Below are 9,453 nucleotides of genomic sequence, written 5' to 3' on the forward strand. Positions count from 1 at the left end.
CCTCTATGAAATTATCCTTGAAGCTTGAGAATCCCCTCTCTTCAAACCCTAGCCTCTTCTTTTCCTTGAAATATTTTTGAACCCTAAAAGCCACCAAACAGATTTTAATTTTCAAGCACGCAACCCTAGGTAGGCCATTCGAGTGGCCATGTGGGCCTCTCGAGAGGTGGTGGGCCACACGTGCGGTGGAGCCTGGCCGCACGTGTGGTGAGGTGGTAGGCCGGGAATTTTCACTACTCGCACGGAGAATCTACTTTTGCGTCACTTTTTCCTTGAATTTGCGTGTTGCCTGCCAAATCTGTACAAGTGCACAAAACACATCATCTCTACCAAATAAACAAAATTTAAAGACTATAAATATAACTTAAGTAGCCTCAATGTGGTACCTTTCGAGCTACATCACATCCCCCAACTTACATTTTGCTAGTTCTCAAGCAAAACAATGGAAATAAGAAAAATAAAATATTCTAAGCCACTTTTATAGGGATCACAATTGTATTTAGCATATGCAACAAGCCTTTAAACCACAAAATTACCCTAAGTGGACGAGTATAGCCTTGTGAAGGTTTCCAGAAATGATACCCACAAAATTAACATATTCACATCTGTCCAACAACAATAAATAATCACACTACTCCAACTATCAATTAACTTATATGCCAACTATAGTGTGATATTAAGACCTGATGAGTCATTGAAGACATAGGTGCCCTTAGTGTAAAGGCAGTCCCCATAACTAGTTAACTATCCACTATAGTAGCCCAGTGTGACTCATAATAATACATAACATATACAGAAAAACTAAACTTTTGCAACCAGGATTCTCAAATTCTTCTCTTTATTTTTTATTTTTAAACTGTGCAATGTCCTAATCTATTAAGCTTTCTAATCAACCCATGTAGCAAGCATTAGCAATGACTCCCAAACCAGACGGTTTTAGGGCACTAGGTGTGAGGACACCTCTACGGGCTTAATAACTCGAGCTGAAAAGGCTACGGATCTGAACAAGTCTTTATTTTCCCTTAACTATGCAATGTCTAGGTCACTTAAGCTTTCTAATTAACCCATGTAGCAAGTATTGGGCCAATGACTCCCAAACCAGACGGTTTTAGGGCACTAGGTGTAGAGACACCTCTACGGGCTTAATAACTCAACTTAAAGAGGCTATGAACCTGAACAAGTTAAGTTTGTTTGTTTGTTAGTTTTTTTTTTTTTTTTTTCTTTTGTGAGAATCAAGGCTACTCATTTATTCTTTTCTACAACACTAGAAATTATCAATGATGTACACCAAGGATTAGAATAGAGAGGTCACTGCTATGATAGTGTGTTTATGTGAATCAAGGCATACTCACGACAAGTGTACTAATAGCACAAACACAAACAACTCTCCTAGTGCATACATCACATGCGAGTATTTACCCAACAAACCCTTTTCATACAAGTCTACTATGTTCTCCAATTAACATATGCTTATAGCAACACCATATTGGCAAAAAACTAACATCAAATGAAGTGGTGCAATCAAGTGCAACAAATATAAATATGAATTGTACGTATAAATACCCTCACCCCCCAACTAGAATACAACATTGTTCTCAATGTAAACAACTTTAAAGTAGATAGTAAAATGAGGGAGAGAGGATCTTACCATACGGCCTAGGCGCACATCCAGCGAGGTAGGGACGAACCAAACACACACACACACACACAAATTTTTTTTTTTTTTTACTATACAGTATAAAAGGAAAAGAAAAATACAATAAAAAAAACAAAATAAATAAAGAAATAAAACAAAGAAAATAAACCGTATATCACAAATTTTGGATCCAGTGTAAGGATGGTAATTTGAACCCGGCCCGATGGGGACTCGGACTGCCCCGTCCCGATAAATTGGGTTTTCCCTGAAAATTACTCTCCATAGGGCCGGGGCTGGTAGTAAAAAATAGATCCCTGATGATTTTCGGGCCAGGGACGGTGATAGATGCCTCGGCCCTGGCCCCACCACAATCACGCCCCGATCAGTCCCCGTGTATATATATATATATATATGTTTAAAAATTAATGGTTGGTTTATTATTTATCTCAACAACTCTCTCTCTCTCTCTCTCTCTTTCACTCTCTCTTTCTGTCTCATTCTTCTCCCTCCCTCTACTCTCTGTGACTGAGAAATGAGAAAGAAGCGAAAGTCTAAGCCTCCGTCGCATCCTCCCCTCCTCGCCTTCACCACCGTCCTTCGTCGCCTCTTCTCCTCCTCCCCGTAGTCCACTTCACCCATCCGTGACCTTGTAAGCAGTGAATCTGCCATCATCGCCGTGGTACGGCAGTGGATCGGAGGCAGTGTAGCCTGGATCCTCCTCTGTTGCCTCCGATCTGTGTTGATCTGTAAGTTATACACAGACTTCGATCCGTTGATCTAGGGTCTACGACGGTGGATCGGACCCCAAAATATTATTTGTGTTGATTTGTAATGCTATAGCCTCGATCCTCCTCCGGCTTAGGGTTGATCTGTGTTGATCTGTTGACGACTCCGACGCCTTTCCCTATGCTGCTATATTGACCTGTTGATGATTTTTTTTTTGTTTTTGTATTTGATGTTGTATTTGATCTATAAGTTATACACTGACTTCTGTATTGCTGGTTTTTTTTTTTTACGGGAATTTTTGAGGTCAGGAAACCCGATCTCCGTTAGAGGGCGGGGGCGGAAGCAATAATAGGCTCCCCATCGGGGATCGCGGCCTGGGATGGGGAAATTTCTACCATCGGGGATCGGGGGCAGAAAGTTTGATCCCCGGCCCCGGCCCGACCCGTTGCCATTTCTAATTAAGTGGTGGTGGAAAGTGCTGCTCAAATAAGGCATGCATCAATGTCTGAGTCTCGAACGCCTTATCATGAACCCTAGCTCCAAGTTGATTAAAACATTGTTGGCTTAACTCCCGGTATGCGTAGAAGTCAATTTGCAAAGATGCAACTAACTACTAATACTCGAGCTGACGGGCATTAACTTGGTCAAATGCCATCTACAAGTAATCTCGATATGCCTGATAGTCTGTCTATAGATCAACCACAGATTGATGAATGGCGGCTTGATTATCCAAAGCAGCCTGATATTACGCGCACGTTATATGAAGTGGCAGTGGCGTTGGCGCAGCAGCGGGCTCTGCCGAAACATCATTAGGATTGGCCAGGGCATCAGGAAGGACTAGTGGCGCGGCAGGCAAGCAGTGGTTTGGCGCTATTAGGTTTTAGCGTATAGCGTTGGCAGTGGAAGCTAAACCTCATTGGGATCGAGTGCATAAGTCCCTTGGTCTTTAATGAATGCTATAATGAGGTTGGCGAAGGGGAGGGCCCATATAGAACTGCCTCGGGTGTCACGCAATTTGACTTCGTTCAGTATACGGGCCATTTGGTTGAAGATCAATGAAGGGATGTCAACCCAAAATCTGAAATCAAATCGATGCGAGGCGTGGAGGAAGTCCCTTGCCACTCTTCTTTGTGGCCTAAAGGCATGACATTCTCTTTGAGAACTATATCAAGGAAGAGAATGCGGCGTGGTAAGTTAGCCCAGTGAATGTTGGTGCGGTTGTCATCATCTTGTCGCCCCTCATAGAATTTGGTCACTAATGCTGGGACTGTGAGTTCTCGAGTGAACACCAGGTACTACTCTGCATTGATAGTGTCCATGGAGCAGTTTAGAACCTCAGCAATAGAAGCTGGTGAGATCACTAACTCCACCCCATTAACATTGGAAAGAAGGGCTCCCAGGGGCTCGTCATTGATATATATGTTCTGATAAAATATTCGCACGATGCGAGGATAGGCTAGTTCAGTGACGTTGTAGATGCCCAGTAGACCCCGATCTTCAAGTTGTTGCATATTCCACGTAGTGGGTTGGTGTCGTCAGAAGAAGGCCACGTCAAAGGGTGTGTCTAAGGCAATTTGTTTGTTAGCCCAGATGTCGGTTGGCACATCCCTAGCTGTTATGTTGGCGTTGCAAGGCCATTTAGGTGCTCGGCGAGACGATGTAGCCATACACGCACAAAGCAATACAACCAAAACAACAAAAAAACGTGGAACTATTATATCAACACTTATCAACTATCGCATGCATGCAAGAATCACTCAAATCCTCCTTGTCATCACACCACCGGATTTCTGTTTTTCTTTTTGTTTTTTTTTTAATTTTTTTTTTAATACTACCTTAAATTAACTTAGACAAAGTTAGCCTGAAAAATATTGACAAACAAAAATATGAAATACAAGGAATAAATAAATAAGTTAGTAGAGGAAAAGAAAATAAAAGAAAAGAAAAATACATAAAATAAAAACTAAAATAAAAACTAAACCACTAACCAATTAAACTATCAATTAAATTAAAGTTAGAAAAAAAAAGGAAAAAGAATCACTAACTAAACAACTACATTAAACAAAAATAAACAACCAGAAACTATATTATTATTATTATTATTTTGGGCCGCACGTACGCCGAAGATGGCTGCACGTGCGATGGTCGGTTTCTTTGATGCCCATAATTTTATTTTTTTTAGGGTGGGTCGCACGTGCGGCGGTTGATTTCTGGTTTCCAGCCGAATTTTATTTTATTTTATTCATATGTAAGGATGATGATGACGATCAATGCTCAAAACTACTATTAAACTACCAATGTACTAATATTACAAGTGAAAACTAAGAAATCTAAACAAAGACAGGGTGATTACCTTGAAAAAAAAGGAAGAAAAAAAAGAAAGAAGAGAAAATGTAAGATCAGCTAAAAAAATGGCCGCCAGAAGGTTGCCGGTCGGAGAAGATGATGATGCTTCGGTGGGAAGGTGGTGGTGAGAAAAGGTTGGGTGAAGGTTGAAAAACAAGGGTTGGTGATAGTGGGGTTGGATGGGTTTGTGAGTTACACACACACACACACACACAGAGAGGCAAAGAGAGTGTGTGCTAAGAAGAGATAGTCAAAAGAGGGCTAGGGTTTGGTTTAAAGAATTTATTTATTTATTTATTTTGAGAAATAAAATAAGTAAATAAAAATAAATAAATAAATAAAAAATGCACAAATTTTTTTTGAAGAAATATAAAATAAGTAAATAAATAAATAAATCTGCACGATTTTTTTTTCCGTCCATGTGGGCTGTATGTACGGTGAATTATAAGCCACACTAGCGGCGAAATTGGGCCACTCTAGCTGTTGTGAAGCAGAATGGTTTGCGGCCTAGGCTGTTCGTGTGGTTTGGGCCTCCGCTCATGCGCTTTTTTTTTTTAGATGGACCGCTTGTGCACCCATTTGGGCCGCACGTGCAGTGAATATTGGGCCGCTCTAACAGCAGAATTAGGCCGCTCTAGTGGCGCTCAAGCAGAATGCTTTTGGGCTTGGGCCGCTGGTGCAGCCTTAGCCTCTGCTCGTGCGCCCAATGTTGGGATTGGCCGCTTGTGCGCCGTCAGATGCCATTCGGGCACGACTTACACCAAAGGAAATACACTTTTAGAGGATTTAAAGTCTCCTAGACTCAAAACAATTACGATGGAAGATATATTGGGTCCGTCAAGTGGATAGCCTGAATCATCTCCCCTATCTCAATACCATCCACATAATGTTTCAATCTTTGGCCATTGACCTTGAAGGTCGTACCATCTTGTGGATTTTTAATCTCAACCGTCCCATGCAAAAAGAATTCGATAACCTCATATAGGCCATCCCACCGAGACCGAAGTTTACCCAGGAACAACCGCAATTTGGCATTGAATAGCCACACTTTTTGGTGAGGCTCAAAGGACTTATGAGAAATGTGTTTATCATGAAATGCCTTAGTCCTAACCTCTTAAATTTTGGAGCTCTCATATGCATCATTGCGGAGCTCCTCTAACTCATTAAGTTGGAGTTTCCGGCGGTTACCAGCTTTGGCCATGTCAAAATTGAACTTCTTAATAGCCCACAATGCCCAATGTTCTAACTCAATAGGGAGATGACACGCTTTCCCGAATACAATCCTATATGGAGACATCCCAAAGGGTGTCTTATATGCAGTGCGATATGCCCAAAGTGCATTAACCAACATAGTGGACCAATATTTCCTGTCGGGCCTCATAGTTTTCTCGAGGATGTGTTTAATCTCCCTATTAGAAGCCTCTACTTGACCACTAGTCTGGGGATGATAAGGAGTGCCAACTTTATGAGTGATCATGTATTTGCGCACTAATGCCTCGAAAAATTAGTTGCAAAAATGTTTTGCCATTGTCACTAATTATGGTATGTGGGAACCTAAAATGACAGAAAATGGTTTCATGGAGGAGTTTAACCACAAACATGTGGTCATTCGTTTTGGTGGCCACTGCCTCAACCCACTTGGAGACATAGTCCACGGCCACCAAAATGTATTCAAATCCAAAAAATGGTGGAAAGGTTATAAAGTCGATTCCCCAAACATCAAAAATCTAAAAAATCAAAACAAGGGTCATTGGCATCATATCTCGTTATGACATAGAGCCCATTCGTTGACAAAGCACACAAGTTCTACAGAAGTTATGGGCATCTTTGAAGATAGAGGGCCAGTAGAACCCACATTGTAAAACCTTGGAGGCTGTTTTCTGCCCACTAAAATGGCCGCCACATGCATGAGAGTGACAAAATGTAAGAATGCTATGGGTTTCACTCTTAGGCACACAACGCCGAATCACTTGATCCGGACAATACTTGAAAAATTTTGGGTCTTCTTAGAAATAGTGCTTGATTTGTGAGAAAAATTGGTCTTTGTCTTGCTTAGACCAAGTTTTTGGAATTTGGCCAACCAGTAAGTAATTCACTATGTGAGCAAACCACGGGAGGGCACTTGTGACACCGCAAAAAGTTGCTCATCCAAAAACGATTCGTGCAAGGCTAAAGGATCACTCGTGTGCTCAATAGGGATTCAGGATAGATGATCTGCAATGACATTCTCGAATCCCTTCTTGTTTCAGATTTCTAGGTCGAACTCCTGAGAGAGTATAATCAACCTAATCTAGGTTTGGTCTCTTTTTTGGACAATAAGTACTGCAAAGCAGCGTGGTCAGTGAAGATAATGACTTTAGACCCTAGGAGGTAGGACTGGAACTTATCAAGTGCAAAGACAACAGCTAGTAACTTTTTCTCGGTGGTAGTGTAGTTTAATTGAGAATCAAAAAGAGTACAGCAAGCATAGTATATAACATGGGGCACTTTATTTAACCTTTGGCCCAATATGGCGCCAAGGGCATAATCAGATCCATCACACATAATGTCGAAAGAAAGGGACCACTTAGGGGATTGCATGATGGGTGCAGTAGAAAGTGCAGCTCAAAGTGTTTCAAAAGCTTTCAAACATGCATCATCAAAGATAAAAGGTGTGTCCTTAGCAATTAAACTACATAAAGGATGAGATATTTTGCTAAAGTCTTTGATGAATCGACGGTAAAAAACTGCATGCCCTAGGAAAGACCTAACTTGATGCACAAAAGTGGGTGGAGGAAGGCCTGCAATAAGGTCAACCTTAGTTTTTTCTACCTCTATATGTTGAGGGGACACAATATGTCCCAACACTATACCCTCACGAACCATAAAATGGCTCTTCTCTTAACTCAAAACAAGGTTGGTCTCCACACAACAAGGACTTTAGTTAAGTTCTAGAAACATTCCTCAAAAGACGGCCCAGACATGGAGAAGTCATCCATAAAGACCTCTAAGAATTTCTCCACTAAGATAGAGAAGATAACCATCATGCACCGTTGAAAAGTCGCTGGTGCATTGCAAAGCCCAAAGGGCATTCGGCGATAAGGAAAAGTACCAAAATGACATGTTAAGGTGGTCTTTTCTTGGTCATCAAGATACACAGGAACTTGATAGTAACCATAATATCCATCAAGGAAACAATAGTAGCTTTACCCTACTAACCGCTCTAGAATTTGGTCAATAATGGCAATGGAAAATGGTCCTTTATAGTCATGGAATTTAGTCTCCTATAATCAATGCACATTCACCACCTAGTAGTGGTTCGTATGGGACTAACTCACCTTGCTTATTCTTTACAACAATGATGCTCAATTTCTTGGTCACCACTTATGTAGGACTCACCCACTTACTATTTGAAATGGGGTATATAATACCCGCATCCAACAATTTTAACACCTCTTTTTTTACTACCTCTTTCATATTAGGATTAAACCTTCGTTGCATTTCACGAGAATGTTTGGTGTCCTCCTCTAGATGTATATGATGCATACACATGGAGGGATCTATCCCTCTCAAATCAGTCACTGACCACCCTATAACACTCCGATGTGCCACGAGAACACTCATTAATTGACTTTCTTGGTCTGCAATTAAGTCGAATGCAATTATGATCGGTAAAGTATCCTAAGACCCTAAAAATGCATACTTGAGTGTAGCCGTGAGTGGCTTCAACTCAAGCGTAGGTGGTGTGACTAGAGATGGTATGGTAGGCTCCCTAGACAGAGGAGGAAAGGACTCAAATCGGTCTTTCCATGGAGAAAAATCCGGTGTAGGAGAATAATCAAGTAAAGCATTCACTTCCTCAACTGACATGTCAATATTAAAATCTTTAAACCCAAAATGAGCTAAACAAGCCTCTAAAGGATCCTCTACAAGAATGGAGGAAAAGCCTCCTTTACTATCTCCCCCACAACATCCACAAATAAGCATTCCTCTCTTTTAGGCGATTGTTGGGATGCTTGGAAAACATTAAGTTTCACTTGCATATTCCTAAATGAAACATCTAGAACCCCAGTACGACAATTAATACATGCATTAACCATAACCAAGAAAGGTCGACCTAAGATCACTGTAATTTGTTTCCTAGAGCTAGCTACTGGTTCCATCAATAGGGAAATAAAACCTATCGACATTTACTAGCACATCCTCAATCATGCCACATGGCACTTTGAAGGATTGGTCAGCCAACTGGAGTGTGATAGTAGTGGGCTTCAACTCGCCAAGCTCGAATTCCTCGTACACAGAGTACGGCAACAAATTAACACAAGCCCCTAAATCTTACAAGACCCTATCAATGAAATGGTCCCCTATAATGCATGCAATGGTTGGGGCACCCGGATCGTTAAGCTTAGGGGGTGTGTCACTCAAGAAGATGGAGTTTACTTGCTCCGTGAGTACGACCTTTTGGGACACGTGTGTCCTAGATTTACGCTTTTGCGTACAAAGGTCCTTCAAAAATTTAGCATAAGAGGGTACTCGCTTAATTACCTCAAACATGGAGAGGTTGATTTTAATTTGTTTAAAAACCTCCATCATCGCTTCTGTGGATGTCGCATTCTTATTAAAAAGGGACGGTGCATCAAGGCATTAGGGAAAAGGTTCCTAAGGCACATATGGTACCTTAGACTCATGTGAAGTACTAGGGACTAAGTCATCTCCCTTATATGTTTTTCCCTCACCCTTTCTTTCATTGGGTTTGTCACCGTGGT

At 41.2% G+C, this 9,453-nt stretch overlaps 1 pseudogene; it reads right to left on the minus strand.

Annotated features, from left to right (window-relative positions):
• Positions 1–5,822: 5,822 nt before the first annotated feature.
• LOC145814331 (uncharacterized) lies at positions 5,823–8,674 on the minus strand (annotated as a pseudogene).
• Positions 8,675–9,453: the final 779 nt, after the last annotated feature.

Source organism: Camellia sinensis, unplaced genomic scaffold (genome assembly GCF_055761805.1).
Source record: "Camellia sinensis isolate YWXY unplaced genomic scaffold, ASM5576180v1 Unanchor1, whole genome shotgun sequence".
Lineage (NCBI taxonomy): Eukaryota > Viridiplantae > Streptophyta > Magnoliopsida > Ericales > Theaceae > Camellia > Camellia sinensis.